The 14,486-nt window shown below is 37.2% G+C and overlaps 1 long non-coding RNA gene across 1 annotated transcript; it reads right to left on the bottom strand.

Annotated features, from left to right (window-relative positions):
* Window positions 1-7,037: 7,037 nt before the first annotated feature.
* LOC134670518 (uncharacterized) lies at window positions 7,038-7,463 on the bottom strand. The gene is made up of 2 exons (XR_010099075.1): window positions 7,329-7,463; window positions 7,038-7,191 (listed from the first exon to the last, which is right to left on the bottom strand). It is a non-coding gene; the product is annotated as an uncharacterized LOC134670518 (long non-coding RNA).
* Between the last annotated feature and the right edge of the window lie 7,023 nt (window positions 7,464-14,486).

The following is a 14,486-nucleotide window of genomic DNA, read 5'->3' on the forward strand; positions in this document are numbered from 1 at the left end:
CTTCTCCTCTTCTCCCACTTAACTGATGACATCTGCCTTAATCCTCTAAGTTTGTTTCATTTGTGATGTTTAATAGTCTTTATAATTTAATGTAAAGTTCGTTACTCGTTATATTGTTATGTTTAGATAGATATTTCTTCTCTGATATTTTTCACTGTAACTATAATATGGTGATAATTAGTTTGTAATATTTCCGCTCAATTGTAAAACATGCTGTGTACACTTGTTTTGGATCTCGTGCTAGATTTAAGCCATAATGTACAAATGTATTACGAGGGTTGCACTGAAAATGTCGGGAATAGAGAAAACTGTCGCATCTAGACAGTCAATCTTTATTTTAATGCATACTTAAACTCAAACTGACCACGCATATAAATTTTCTTTTGAAAGTAATCATTCTGTAATGCACACGGCTCATAATCCCAAAGTCCTTTTTGTATGGCGATTTTGGGGCCTTAGTGGTTTTGTATGAAATTCGTAAAGTAGCCAACGGAATTGAAGTTTTTTTTACATATATCTATATATAAAAGATTTTTTTACTGTTGTCATATGAATATTTAGGAATGTCGAAATCTGCCGATATGCAACTTTTTTGGCAGTCTTTTTAATTAACAACACAAATGCGATTTTAAATTTTGACGTCGCTTTGGAATGACATGCTTCTTTAAGATCACCCATGGGATAAAATGAAAGCGACTTTCATACATAATTTTAACTGCAAACGAGCGTACGATGAACTCTAGTTCATAAAAAAATAACAGAAGCCCATTGTAACTTTTATTTGTTCGCTGAGGGCATATTGAAAACCGTTTAAAAATGTGATCCGAAAAATCACTTGGCCAAAAATTCAAATAATGTTCGACATACAATTTTCAAATTGTCAGTAATTTTTAAATATAAATGACAACCAAATGGAATATACCTTAAAAGTTTTATAAAGAGTTACATTTTTATAAATTATATGCCTCATTCTATTATGTTATTTCTAAGTGTCCCATTCCCGAATATTTCAGTGCGACCCTCGTACCCATGATATTGTACGATGTCTGTTTAGTTAGGTACACTAAACAGACATCGTACAATATCATGGGTAAAATAAATAAAATAAAATCCCCTCCAGATTGTGAGTCCACAAAACAAAACAACACAACTCGCGTCCTCCCTATGTGAAGCTGGCTTTGCACTTGGTGGTGGAATATCATATTTTTCTTCAATTCTGATTTCTTCCTAGTACGGTTCGTTCAGGGTCGGGAGGATGTGCCATTTGATCCTGTTTACCAGCATTTTTTCCTGGATTTTCCCTAGTACCGACAATAGACCAATCGGTCGATACGATTTGGGGTGGGTGTAGTCCTCCTTTCCGGGTTTCCGCAGGATGCAAACATGTGCTGACTTCCAGGCTTTGGGGAAGTAGGCTAGCCTAAGGCAGGAATTCGCTAGACACAAAAATACTTCCTTATTACACTGGATAGCTTCTGCGCATATGTCTGCAGTGAGTCCGTCCGACCCAGGTGCTTTTTTCGAGTTCATACTTTTGACGGCCATGTCCAGTTCCACTTGCGTGAATGGTGGATCGTCGTCAGTGAGGTCTGTTTCCACTACTGGATTTTCCCCCTCTGTATCTTCCCTGGTGCACCTGTGATGGTCGGACTCTTCTTCCCTGCGGTCATCCGGATAGAAGCACTGCGCGAGTCGTTGGGCCGACTGTTTCGGTGTTAAGGTATGTATGCCCTTGTTCGTCCCTAAGCTACGTGTCTTCTTGACGTCTAGCCGTTGACATTTTCCTGGTTCATGCAAGTTCAAGCAGCATCGGCAGTTGGTGTTTTCTTCCCTACACAGTGTCCTCGTGTGGCCGTAAGCCAGACACTTGGTGAACTGTATCAGGGGCGACTGGTCTTCCACCTTTTGTCTTTGGAAACCTATGTATATTTTTTCGGTCTCCGGGAATCTCTTACAGTCTTGATCCGATTTGGCAGCTTCTGTAAAACTATGAAAACCAATAAATAGGGCCACTCTTTTATTGGCTGCTTCAGCTTCTTTAGCACTTGAATTGACTCCCTGAGCGGGTCATAGAAGGCTGAGCAGGAGTCTGCACTCCAGTGCGCCACTGAAGGCAGGTTCATTTATTTATTTATTTTATTTTTTTATTTATTTTCAGGTAATTACAACACAATATCTAAGCTTAATTACAAAAGTATCGTTAAACCAGTAAGGTTTGTCTCGATACTCCATCCGCGGTAGATTTTATACAACAATAAAATATCTTTTAACAACAACTTAAGAAACTACTTACATATTCATAACATGCTCAATTTAATCTATCATTAAAATTACAACAACCGACACCGCTGCACTGAGCGCTAAATAAATAACATTTTTTCCTTATCCTATTGTTCTGCCGACCAGCCTGCACTCGCCCGAGTACAGGATGCTCCAAATATGTTTGACTAAGTTTTTAATTATCTTATTACGTATAGTTAATAATCCTACCAATGATTTCAATATTTTGTAAGTTAATCTGTCTGTCGGTCTGTATGTATGTCAAGTCATCACGCTCTAACCACTGAATCGATTTTGATGAAATTTGATTATTATGGAAGCTATAATTCTTATGCTAAAATACTAATTCTACAACCAATTTCCTTACAGCTGATTCAATATTGCTCTTTTAAGATAGTTTGTAATATTATTTGGTGAGATCCTACTTATGTCATGATCCTACTTATGAACGTATCCAAAAGCAGCCGGTTATTCTGGTACCACGCCTGCAATAACCACAAAGCCACCGCGTAGTTCGATCCGTCCATAGGAAGTTGCTGTATAATTGACAGCGCCTCCCCTTGCAATGACGACCGGAGATAGTAGTGCTTCTCCGCGTCGGATATATCCCTACTATCTACCAGTGATATAAAGAGATCACAAAATGACAACCACTCTGGCAGGTTGCCACTGAAGGTGGGCAGCTGCACAGAGGACAGTTTGACCTTACCTGACTGTCCACGGGGTGTGTGTGACTAGGCAGCCTCTCCAGCCGACGACTCGTCTAGCTGGATCAGCAGCCGGTTCACCTCACTAAAACACTCCTGGTACTAGAGCCGCTCCTCCTCGGAGAGCTCACCTTCGTAGGCCAGCAGTGATTCATAAAAATAACTACGAACGTAAATAGAAGATTGGCTTGTTACTATAGTTCGTTTTTTTTAGCATTAGAAATAAGGTAAACAATCTTGATATGTCTTTTAATTGAAAAACACATTTTAAAAATAAGTTACGGCAAATATGTAACAATTATTTATTTATTTAATCTTTATTGCACATAAGGAAATACACTGTACAAAAGGCGAACTTAATGCCATAAGGCATTCTCTACCAGTCAACCTTTAGGCAAAGCAGATAAGTTATTATTAATCTAATACGATCATTTATATTCTTCTGCTTTCATAAGAGTAGAGATAATATGTCCGTACCAACACAGCTGCTAGAACGCTGCGTTTAGAACGCCCAGTTGAATCCAGAAACAAAAAAAAAATATTTTTTCAAAAGTTTTTCAATTTTTTTTTTCATTTTTTTTTTTCATTTTTTACATCCTTACTAACACACCGTTAGGTCTAATTATAGCTAGACCGTAAGCGGTAGCAGATGGTGAGAAAACAGGTCATCAGGACGCATCTGTTTTATCCTACCAGCTATAAATAACCGCCTCGTTCGAGTCGACCGCTTACCGTGTTGGGATATCTTATTATAGCCTTTCGTTTTCGCAACGCTTCTTGTAATCAATTTTAAATTACAGTATAACCATAAAAGGCCCCGAGTCGATCGGTTTCCCTTTCGCGATGATTGGGTTATTATATCAATTCACTTTTTATTTTAAAAATATAGGGTTTCCCAAGGTGAAACCAACGACCTCGTCACCCATAAAGGGAAATCGCATTGGATCGGGCACTAATTATGTTAAATGTATACATTGTTTTAATTTATTTCCTTCTCAGTATAATACCTACATTATTCATTCAGACAATGACACAGTTCTGTTTAATAGACAATTTAAATTTGCATACATTATACCCTATTATTCTAGTAAGGTAATCATGATTCATGTGAATCATGTGTCACATTAGAATTAATGTGTAGTTGAGAGAATACTCGATTATTTCCTAGGATGATGTAATTCTGAAACAATATTTCATCATTAGTTTTAATTAATATTAAAATAGGTATTAGGTCAGGATGTCGCCTTTACGTCTTCATGATGAATCGCATTGAGCGTGGTAAATACAGGGTGAAATTTAATTCACTGGCCAAATTGAAACAACCGAAAGAACTCGAAAAAATATTAAACACGTGTTTTTTCTTTTAATACCGCTCAGTACATTTTTTTCGAAATAACTCATCATCAAGTTGTCCTAAAAACCTCGTACGTTATGGTGAACCGACAACTACCCACTACACCCGCTTCTCTCTTATCAGTTAAGGTCATTGACACCCCGCGCCTCCCGCTGTTTGCAATCGCGTCACCAATTATGAACCATATTGCAGCGAGATTACCTACATAAGTTGCTAATTTTTCCTTTCATATTAACGGGCTTAGAACCGTCAAAATGCAAAGGCAACCCATTTTTAATCTAAAATGTTATTTCTGACTAATGATTATTAACAAAACGTCCGTGGCTTAAAAACAATGAGTAAAAACTAGGTCAGGAATCTTTGCATTCAGGCGTATTTAAAAAATTGAATCAACTTACGTACATTTGATTAAAAATCGACGCAATTAACGAAAGTCCCACGAGATGGTACTCTTGGATTCAATCCTTGTTTGCGAAGGCGTGGAACGGATTCCATTTCGTATAATATTTGTGCACCACGTAAACACTCACCACTTAATAAATAACACCGTACCACTTCGTAATATTCCCGGTTCGAAAACATTTTTTTTAACCTTAGTACGCGCGCGATTATTATTTTAAGGTTGGCGAGTGACGAGTGACTAATCATTTATGCTTACCGTTATGTTTACCGCTAGCACGGAATGGTTTAGACTACCCTCGAAATTGATAAACCTGCCTACCATCGCCAACACTAACTGGGTGGACCCTATTGCAACGATTATAAGGTTTAGTGAAGGTCAGATAAGGGTTTTGCTGATGTTGTTGTTAAAACCTACTATTAGGTTTGTTTACATTTGTGGTAATAGGGTGACCACGACTCGTGGAAAATATTTAAAAATTGAAAATGAAAAAAAAGTGTACTCTTTTTTTTCGCTAAATAGATTCCTTAAGTGTAGCCTAGTGCCGGGAATGAATATGGCCAGTGATTTAAATTTCACCCTGTATAAGTGACATTATAAATTTGGCACCGCATTGCACGTATGTAAGCCAACTGTTACATTATCTATTTGGACGGTGATATACAAAATTATGCCAATTTTCATACTATAAAAGCTCGAGTGCTTGGATGTTGACTTAGTATTCAATTTAGACGGTTTGGACAGTCATCATGTTCATCAGCAATTTGCTACCGCTTTCGGTTTTCCTCGTTATCGAATCATCGATAACTAGTGAGAAAAAAAATGTAACATTAACTCCCCTCGTTCGTGACATATATTTCCCTCCATGTAAATTGGCGAGTGAGTGGTACAATACAAAGGCGCGTGTGCTCGATAACACTGAAAATACCATGAGGGGTGATTGGTTCATCAAACTACAGCTGGCCCCCAAAGGCGAGACAGAGCCTTCCACATCGATTTGGGTAAAACAAACTGAGCTAACTCGAGTTCCGATATGTACTGAAGATGCTGATGTAAATGTGATTCGATTGGAAATTTCTCGAGAGAGAACACTAGCTCGCAAGCGTAGAGAGGTGACCGTTAAGCAGACATGGTCAAAAGACAGTTACACGAAAGTGGTGCGAGACGATGTGGGGGTTGAATTTTCGATAAGGGTGGATAAAAAACCTATTTCCGAGACCCTAAGAGTGGGAAACGATGGTAAAACATTAATGAAAACTACGGTGAGCGAAGTGAACCCTAGTGTTAATGTTGATAATAATAATAATAATGTTAAACTAGAGGATGTTACGGTAAAAGAGGGTGGTAAAGCTCGTTTAACGGAGGATTGTTCAATGTACAAAGCTGCGCTGGAAGAAATGATAAGTTGGGCAGCTATCGAATTGAATAAATTGAACAAGGGGCAATTAACTTTATGCACAAACGAGCTCCCACCTAACTTTATCAAGAAAGAGTAGTATAATTAAAAGTCGAATTCAGACGTTCATTACATATATAGTATAACCACGTTGTAACTCCATATATATTCTTTTTATACTGCGTCAAGCAAATCTTGTCAGTAGAAAAGGGCGGCAAATTTGAAAAATCGCGGGCTAGCAACACTGTGTTCGAATAATTCGAAAATCGCGTGTCATCTGTGTTTTATCTGTGGCATACGGATCGCCATCTTCTTTGTTGACATTCTGAATCGTTTTTATTTCAAGAGATATTTCTGCTGTGACCATTAAATACCAATATATTTAATAAGATTGTGCATGACCTTAAGCAAAGCTAAGCCTACAATGTACAATCATGCTCGTTGATAGTGAACATTACTAAAATTTGAGGTTATGACAAGTACTGGAAGAACATTGGAAGAACTTGGGAACTTTTAAGATTATGTGCAGTTTTGTTTGTTTTAGGGTCAAAAGGCATTAATCAAATTAAAACGTATGCCTAAATCTATTCAATAAGACCACACATTGTGTCCTGGAAACCGTCCATTTGCCCACATATCTTAATATTTTCAGCGACTGATTCGACTACATATTTACAAAGGTAAACTTTTAAAACAGTATTAAGAACCTTGATTATATCGTCGTTCTTTCGCAACATTACCTAATTCTTACATATGTTTGTTGCAGGATTAAATCTCGCCCAAAATGAGGCGTTTGTAGTAGGTAGTTTCTCCTCAGAAGTTCAGACGATACTTACCTACGGCGGTTTATGTACGTGTGCCTACAGCGCAACCAAGACGAAAAATTAATTTATTATTTAAAAATGTAACAAAAATATTGAGAGCAATGGAATAGATTATTCTTGTATAAGTTGTGCTTATGTTAGTCATCAAGAAAATATTATATTATTTAGGCTAATTTGTTTCATGCACTCAGCTACTGCACATATATACCTATGGGAAATCCTAGTTTATACTGGTTAGAAATAGGTACAGTCAGCAGCAGAAGTTGCTAAGCGGGCCAGGTATACAAAATGATCTTGACGCGACTTTATTATTAAGAGAATAAGAGTGTGTCAAGGTAATTTTGAAATACTTGGCCCGCTTAGCAACTTTTGATGCTGTCTGTATGTATCTTTTTAAAAGAAGTTTTAAGTCTCTTTACATACCTGTTTGTTTAATAAAAGAAAATAATTTAGTCAGCATTCATTTGGAGCACTAGATGCAGTGTAGGTATAATTATATAAATGTATTTTCACATTTCCAAAATGACAAGTCTTGAATAGCCTAACGTCCAAGTTAATAAAATTTCTTAACAGTATTCTCCTGATATATAAATGCCTTTTTTAATTATCAGCATACCAAATATACTGATACATGTAACATTTTTAGCCCATACACAAAACAGCAGTATGAGCAAAATGTTACCAAGCTAGCATGTAAAGAGTATCACTGAACTATAATTAGACATACACAACATAACAATATAATTGTGTTATATTTCTCAAACACATTTCCTAAACTTTAGTCTGGCAAACACAACTAGCCAGTTAGTCAGAACCAAGAAAATTATACTCATAGCTTTAGCATAAGACAAAGATAAGGGCTGGGCTAAACTACATAAAGAATCTATTTTATGCCTGCCACAGAACCCTACAAATTATAAATTGAATAGTTTTCTTAGCACCATGAAATAAAATAGGTACCAAGGGTTAAATTAGACAAATTACCTACTGTTAAACTAAACTAAAAATATTTAGTTTACCCAAGAAATGTTTATTGTAAGTTAATTAGTCATTTAGGGAAGATAAAAGGAGTTAACTCCTTATGTTTGGAAACTTAAATTACACATTTTGTAACAAATCTGTTTTATGCTTAAGATAAGATGCAATAGATGACTACAGAGTATTATGATGCTTGGTTGAAGTGACCAGGTAACCTTGGTAACTTCATTATATTTTTTTCAATGAATGCCCTGAATTATAGTGTAGGTAAGTTAAAGTGACCCTTATCTTCTCTTACATTTAAATTAAATAAGCATCCAAATATCATTTGTTTTATTTTTATTATTAAGTATATTGTACAATATATACCAATAAAAATATTTCATAGGTAGGTATGTGATATTGATCCAGAAAAGTACACTAATTTACATAAACAAGTGGCATATTATATAGTAAGTATCAAATATTCCACAGTTTCCATTTTGCTATGATTAAAATTGAATTCCAACTGAGAAATCTAATAAAATATTAAAATCCAGTAGGACATCCACCTGCAGAAGCAATGATTTTATTCATACATTCTAGTTTAATGGCATCTCTTCTTCTTTGTCGTTCCCTCGTGACTGAGGATCGTGACCAATAACTATGTCCCTCCATTTATCGCGAACAAGGGCTATGTGGGCTGCCCTCTGCATGGAACCACATGCGTGTTTTATGGAATCCGATCATCTTGCAGGGGCTCTTCCTCTAGCGCGCTTGCCTTCAACTTGCCCCAGTATGATGTCACATTCGAGGCTGTGGTGTGGCGACCGCATTATGTGCCCAAAGAATCTGAGAGCCCCCTCCTGGCAGATTGTTGAAAGTCGTTTGGTGATTTTGAGTTCTCTCAGAATGGTTTAATGGCATAGTCCGCTTCTGATTGTAATTTGATATCTTCAAATTTGTTAATCATTTTGACTAACATGGCTTTTAAATTGTCTGTCCATATTAAATAACAATTTCTAAAATTTTCAATAAACCGCAAGTGACAATTTGAATTGACGTACGTAGGGCGCGCTCAGCGGAAAAAAAAATTATATTCGTTTTGGTTCGACGTACATTGCTGCTTTTCTTAGCGCAATACTGTTCTTTGAGTGTTGCCCTACTTTAGTTTGCTTTACATTGCTACTGACAAGATTTGCTTGACGCACTATAAATGCTAATTATTTAATTTACATACCCGTCAGCCAATTACATATGCGAACCTATAATTTTATGTAGTAATCGACCGTGAGCGTATTTAAGCGAGCTCGCGATGACAAAGAGCACCACACGCTTTAACCTGTCTCAAAGCGAGTTATCCGTGTAAAGAAAAAAAACAATGGCTCAACGTGCAGACACCCCGCGTCCATCAACATCTTCCGAGGGGCGTTTGAGATCAGCACCTCCACCACCGCCCCCACCGAGCCCTAAAGTGCGACATCACTGTCCGGTTACAGGATGTGACCACGGAAAAGTAACATTCAGGTAGGGTTGCCATCCGTCCGGGTTTCCCCGGATTTGTCCTAGTTTAGAGGGCGTCCGGGGAGCGTCCGGGCGGGGTTTCATTTGTAGTCCGGGTTTAAAAATTTCAAGTCTTCGACTGCCGCCGGGCGACGCAACTTAAACAGTTTTTTTTAAAACTTATATTGATTAAGTTTAAAAAAAAACTGTTGAAATGTCCGGGTTCTGGGCTCCAAAATCCGGGGTTTTTACACGTCTTGTCCTGGTTGCTAAATTTTAGAGATGGCAACCCTACATTCAGGAGATCATTAATCCACTCGTTACCGCCACCACCGCCATTCTCGCCATCGTCACCACCGACCTCAGCAGCACCCCCATCTCTACTTTCTAAAATGTTGATGAGATCGGACCGATGGGCTTTGGAGAGACCACCATGTACATCGCAATATGTCACAGTGAAGGAGTTTGCGGGCGAGAAATATTTCGGTAAAAATGAAAATTGTACAATCCCCCCGCAAAAACCCATACCATCTGGAACTATTACAGAAATAAGGGGTGAAAAACATTTAGAAAACAAATTGCTGGCGTTAATACGCACCCCCACTACCTGCATTCTTCGAACACAATGAATGTGACGATGATGAAGATGACACAGAGGAAAAATTTAGAAACGAACCGGTATATACCATACTTTTGAATACAGTGGCGAGTCTGAGGTCAGCATGAGACGTCACATACGGAAACTTTTAAACAGAATCACGCGAACAAAGAAATAATAAATGCACCCATAGTAGCGGCTTTCTTGAGGGGGTGTATAATCAAGCTATAAATAATTGTCATCTCTCGCGCGGACGGTGGATATAAAAGCACGCATGCGTATTTATAACTCATAGACTCGTCAAGCGCCAGTACGCACTATACGCACAAGCTTGCTTCGCTCTTCGGCTCGCCAATTATTGCGAGTTAAAAAAATGTGCTAATCTCAAACGCCCCTCGGAAGATGTTGATGGACGCGGGGTGTCTGCACGTTGAGCCATTGTTTTTTTTCTTCAATACTCTTATAAAATAAAAAATATAAAATGTCGTCTTCATCCGATTCACTCGCTGCTTTCAATGAAATCGGGGCGGACTTCATCGAGTGGGTGCCGATTAAGAAGCTACCAAAACAGCAGAAACTAGCAATCGAGTCCTGCAAACGATGGGAGTCAAAATTTAACAAGAGAGGAGGTCAGGTGACTTCGGCCACGTCTCCCTTCCGGGTCGATTCTCGAAATTATCGGACGAGCAATTGGCCACACTCAACAGCGGCGACAAGTTTATTTTATGATTGTGAAAGGGGACGTGGGCAAAACAGTAGAATTAGCTTTTGAGTAGTTTAGATTGTATTTTTATTTTTTATGTAGCATACTTTACATTGTAATATTTTGTGTTGTGTATTAGAGTTAGACCGAGAAATGTCTTCAGCGGTTTTGAGCGCTCAGTGCAAAAGTGTTATGTATATGTCATAATTTCGAAGAAGTTTGACGTTAAAAATACCCCTTATACTGCGCGCGTTATTAAAATCGTTGTATAGAATGTTTCTCGGTCTAACTGTATATATATATATATATATATATATATATATGTTGTTGCAGAACTTTAAAAACCATGTCCTTCTCCGCGCTCGTTTACGGGTTGAATAAATTCACCCGTATCGGTGTACGTGATTTCACAACCACCATCAACAATTGTAAATTGTTAGCATTGTGGAAAAATGGGATGGCACTGTACTCATTAACCATGAAATAGACGATGATTTAACCCTACAATGCATACAGTTCCATATATGGCACAACCGAAATATGTGCGAATTGTATCAAGAATCAGGTAAGCAGCGACATCTGTTATACCTTGAAGGTTACTTTACAGTCAAGGCTACTGCTACCTAGCGGCGTGTTGCCGCTAGGTAGCAGTAAATATCCAAGGTGTTGGACGATCGGTCAAATTTCGGGAGTTAGTGCAAAAATCAGTTTTGATAATTTTCGAAGTGCGACAAAAAATCATTTTAAAGTTAAACAATAAGAAAAAATATATAATATGACCGTTAAACTGTATATTACTCAATGGTAAATTTAATTTTATAGTTTTGCAATGTTTAGATAGCTTCGAGCAATATTTTTCAAACGTTCCGGATATGGTACACGATGCATTGAGGTTCATATTGCTTACACAAAACAAGTAAGGAATGCATGCACCTGTCAGAGTCTTTATGACGTTGGTATAAGTTTTAGTTTGGCGTAATCTGTAGGACCGGTTATTTATGGTTTTACGGCACACTGACGTTAAAATATGTATACATTTGAGAACTTCTGTCTAAGGCATAAGGCTCAAAATCGTTAACCTTTTTTTAGAGCTCACAACAGCTGATTAATTAATGATTATAAATAGTTTTTAGATGATGCCAAAGTAAATCCTTACGGAATGCAGATAATGAGCATTATTTATCAATCCTTTGCAAGTAAAGATTATCGGGATCTGGATGATAGGATCTTCGAGTGCCGATAGTGAATTCGTCTTTGAAATAATGCGGGCAACAATAAATCAGGCTTCTGAAGAATTTAGCGACTCAGTAAATAGTCGGTCGTCATGTCCTGAGTTAGTTGAGCTGACGCCAGTTACATATGACTTATTTTTAACTATATCAAAACTCCATACATCGGAATCACCTGTCAAAATTTCGGAGTTGGCATCAAGTTCAATAATAGGTCACCCATGTGTTCCATGATCACCTGCACGTCCTACACTCTAATTCTGTAAAGTCTAGCTACAATACCAGAAGTTTTGGTAATGCTAATGCTGGTAATACATCACCAGTAGAGGTTCAAGCTGGCCTCATCAGGACTAAGTAAAAATACAAAAATCTCGTCAAAAACATCATGCAAGGTCGTTTAATCCACAAAAGTCACTTAAAAGCAATCCACAACCAAAAAAACTGTTGATCGCATTAGAAAAAGCATTAGAAAAAGAAATGGAACATTTAGCGACTCAGTAAATAGTCGGTCGTCATGTCCTGAGTTAGTTGAGCTGACGCCAGTTACATATGAGTTATTTTTAACTATATCAAAACTCCATACATCGGAATCACCTGTCAAAATTTCGGAGTTGGCATCAAGTTCAATAATAGGTCACCAATGTGTTCCATGATCACCTGCACGTCCTACACTCTAATTCTGTAAAGTCTATCTACAATACCAGAAGTTTTGGTAATGCTAATGCTGGTAATACATCACCAGTAGAGGTTCAAGCTGGCCTCATCAGGACTAAGTAAAAATACAAAAATCTCGTCAAAAACATCATGCAAGGTCGTTTAATCCACAAAAGTCACTTAAAAGCAATCCACAACCAAAAAAACTGTTGATAGCATTAGAAAAAGAAATGGAACATGTAAAAACGAAAATGTGCCATATATTTCTAAATGTATATACTCTATACCTTAATGCATGGTGTTCCACATATGGAACACAGATAAAAAACGTTTTATTTTCCAAAATATGCGTTGTATATTTTTTTTATTATTTTTCCCAAAATGTAAACATATATTTATCACATATAATTTTATTTCTAAAAACAAAAAAGTCATGCATTGTAGGGTTAAGAGCGCTATCAATCTGTTTCAAAACAGAAGATTTTTACGCCCTCCACGAAATGTGGAGGGGGATGACCGATTATATCACACAAACACACATTGCACACACACCCACACACACACATACACATTGGAGACAAAAATGTTAATTGGGTTGAGTTTAAAGAAATATTACAAGCGTACAAGCGTGTTTGCAGTTCGCGGTAATTATACCCCACGGTGGTCGCACACTTTTTGCGAATGCCTTTTGATCACTGTGGGGGAACATTTAGAAATGAAAGGTTGGCATATTGCGAATTATTGTTTAATTTAAGCTATTTTAAGCGCTTTAGCGAATTTTTTATTTTCTGTATAACAAAAAGCACGGTGGTCATGTTACTATGTATTAACTATAAAATATTATAATGTAATTGTGTGTGTGTGTGTGTGTGTGTGTGTGCGTGTAATAACAAATAAAAATAAATAAAATTATATATTTTGTGTGTATCATTTGTTTTTTTTCTTATTTCAAAAAGGAGGGGGTTTTAAATAAAAGATTTTTATTTTTTATTTTACAAATTTTCAACAGTTTATTCATTTCAATTGATTACATTATTCTTATCAATCCAAGATTTTTCGTTTAAACCCAACCATTTAACGTAAACTTTATTACCTTTACGCTTCAACACCTTCTCAACAAGATAAATGTTAGGATCTTTAACTTTTTGCAATTCTTGCTCGTAGAAACAACCTGAGATGGGTTCTTTTTTTGCATCTTGCAATAAATAAGTCGTTGGTTCAGTAGTTTTCACTTTAACAATTCGGAATATTTCAGCAGTCCAATTAGCGGTATAGCCTTTTGCAAAAGCCGACTTGTATTTGCTTATTCTCACATAATCGCCCACTTTATATTTAGCACATGGTTTAATTTTCATATGATTATAAACCGCATACTGTCTCATCTTACACGACTCCTTGTACGAGTACAGCCCTCTCACTGGAAAGGTGAAAAAGACAAATTAAGCAGTGTGTGCCAGTTTCCTGATAGATTTCAACGAGAACACTCGTCTCAGCCACAAAACAGATAGGTACAGAAATCAATCTACATACAAAGCGCGCTCGAGCAACGCACACATAGACACTGCTCACGGACACGATATCTCGGACCAGTTGGGACCAGTGCGAGCGCGAGTGCCATCCGCTTGAGACACGCGTCTGTGAACTTTTTTGTGCAATAATGGAGAAACAAAACAAAAAGTTATTATAACTGTACAGTGGACGGTTGTTTAAATTCAACATTAAACGGTGAATTGTCGTTTTTTAAGCTACCAGTGGTTTCAGAGAGAATGCGTGCATACGCATTGAATTTATTACATTGTAGATGAGAATGCGAATTTATTACACTTAAAAAAAAAACGTGTATTTCGCCAATCTCAGAATCATCGCAAGATATTTTCTGTG

Source organism: Cydia fagiglandana, chromosome 14 (assembly GCF_963556715.1).
Source record: "Cydia fagiglandana chromosome 14, ilCydFagi1.1, whole genome shotgun sequence".
Classification (NCBI taxonomy): Eukaryota; Metazoa; Arthropoda; class Insecta; order Lepidoptera; family Tortricidae; genus Cydia; species Cydia fagiglandana.